Source organism: Callithrix jacchus, chromosome 1 (genome assembly GCF_049354715.1).
Source record: "Callithrix jacchus isolate 240 chromosome 1, calJac240_pri, whole genome shotgun sequence".
NCBI classification, from domain to species: Eukaryota; Metazoa; Chordata; class Mammalia; order Primates; family Cebidae; genus Callithrix; species Callithrix jacchus.
This window is the reverse complement of record NC_133502.1, coordinates 134,758,012-134,760,473: the sequence shown is the minus strand read 5'-3', so window position 1 is coordinate 134,760,473 and position 2,462 is coordinate 134,758,012.

Genomic DNA, 2,462 nt, shown 5'->3' with positions numbered 1-2,462 from the left:
AGAAGACAGTCACCATCCTCCAGACCCCAGAATGATAGATCCAAATTGCATCCTTAGCCTAGAGGAGCTGCAGGCACTCAATGCTAGCACAAGAGAGCAGCTGTGGGAGCTGAACCCCGGAAAGCCGCAGGGGTGGTGCTCCCCAAAGTTTTGGAAGACCACTCTTTGCATCAGTGTTCCCTGGGTGTGTGTCAAAGGAGATTATTTCAGAGCTTTAGGATTTAATGACTGCTCAGCTGGCTTTCAGACTGGCATGGTGCCCTATAGCCTCTTTCTTTTGGCTGATTTCTCCCTTTCGGAATAGCAGTATTTGCCCAATGGCTATACCCCCACTATATCTTGGAAACAATTAACTTGCTTTTGATTTTACAGGCTCCATAGGCAGAAGGAACTATCTTCATCTCAGATGAGAATTGGGACTTTGGATTTTGAATTCATGCTGGATCAAGTTAAGACTTTGGGGAACTATTGGGAAGGCATGAGAGCATTTTGCAACGTGACAAGGACATTAGATTTGAGGGGAGCCGGGGTGGAGTTATATGGCTTTAGTCTTTGTTCCCACCCAAATCACATAATTGTAATTCCCAATATTAGACGTCGAGCCTGGTGGGAGGTGATTGGAACACGGGGGTGGTTTCTAATGGCTTAGCACCATCCCCTCTTGGTACTACATAGTGAGTTCTTACAAGATCTGGTTGTTTAAAAGTATGTAGTATCTCCTCCATTTCTCTCTTCTGCCTGCTCCTGCCATGTGAAGTTGGGTCTCCCTTTGCCTTCCATCATGATTGTAAGTTCCCTGAGGTCTACCCAGAAGCTGATGCAGCCATGCTTCTTGTACAGCCTGCAGAGCCGTGAGCCAATTAAACCTCTTTCCTTTATAAATTACCAAGTTTCAGGTATTTCTTTATAGCAGTGTAAGAATGAACTAATACAATTATTAACACTAGTCCTCATTTTGTACATTAAATGTCTAGCCATATTAGACGTAACTGCAACTTTGTACCCTACCCCACAACTTTCTTGAATTCCCCCAATCAAGGGTCTACTCTGTTTCTATGAATTTAATTTTTTTTCTCATTCTATGTATAAGTGAAGTAAAACTCAGTGTAAAAATTCGGTAAATGCTAACTACTTGTTACAAGCTGTCAGCCAAAATAAAAATACAGAGACGAATCTCTAAATTAAATGATTTATTTGGGAAGAAAGAATTAAAATTAGGAAGTACATGTAGATCAGATCGTCTTTGGTATATCCACACAACAAAGAAAAGGTGGGAGGTTTTATTTAAAAAGAGAAATGTTACATCCTGCTCTTTGAGAAAACTCATTGCACTAGTAATGTTCTAGGAAGCTAGTAAGTTTCTATTGGTGAGCGACAGTAGTAGACAGAGTTGCAGCAGGTCATTCAGCAATTAGTAGATACAACTGTTCTCAGGTCACAACTGGCGGTTTCAGCAGCTGGCCTTGGAGAGAATAACATTGCAGGAGCAATGTCACTTGTTCTGAGTGCTTTTCTACCTCCTACCCCCAGTTTTAGTTGGGTATAGAAAGAATGACCCAATTTGTACGATCAGCTTTCACAAAGCATAGAACAGTAGGAAAAGGGTCTGTTTCTGCAAAAGATGTAGACGTTGAGTATCAGTTTGTGTATTTATTCCTCCCTTTCTTCCTCGGTGAATGATTAAAACGTTCTGTATGATTTTTAGTGATGAGAAAGGCTAAATGCTACTCATTTCTAATAAGTATAATCTACACACTTGCAGACCAAAAGACACAAGGTTTAAAAAACCTTTGTTTTTTACACACCAAAGAGTGGTATAAATGCTACTCATCTGTAGTGAGTAAGTGGAATCTACACACCTGCAGACCAAAAGACGCAAGGTTTCAAAACTTTGTTTTTCACACATCAAGCAGAATGGTAAAGCACATTTTTCAAAGGCTTAAAAAAAAAAAAAAAAAAACTCATCCACATATTACAACTAGCAAAAATTACACTCCCCAGTATGAAAATCATGCTTGAGAGAATTCTTGTATGTAAAGGAAAAACTGCGGTGGGCGGGGGGGGCGGATTCCCGCCCGCAGGGCCCGAACGGTCCCCTACCAGGGTTTGCAGTGGAGTTTTGAACGTACTTAACAGTGTCTAACAAAATTTCATCCACCAAATATTTGTTGAGCGCCCACAACTGCCAAGCGTAAACAAAACCATTCGAAACCACGAAATCGGCTTCACTTTCTCTGGACCCAGGAGGCTCTCCGATTAAGGTTCGCACAAGCCATTGCGCCCACGCTACTCCAGGGCGCGTCTTAAGGTAAAAGAACCCGACAAGTTGCCCCGCCCCCTTTTGCGAGCCTCCTGCATCAACGTCATCGCATAAGGAAAACAGTCAGACGTAACCTACGGTGTCCCGCTAGGAAAGAGAGGTGCGTCAAACAGCGACAAGTTCCGCCCACGTTAAAGACGAC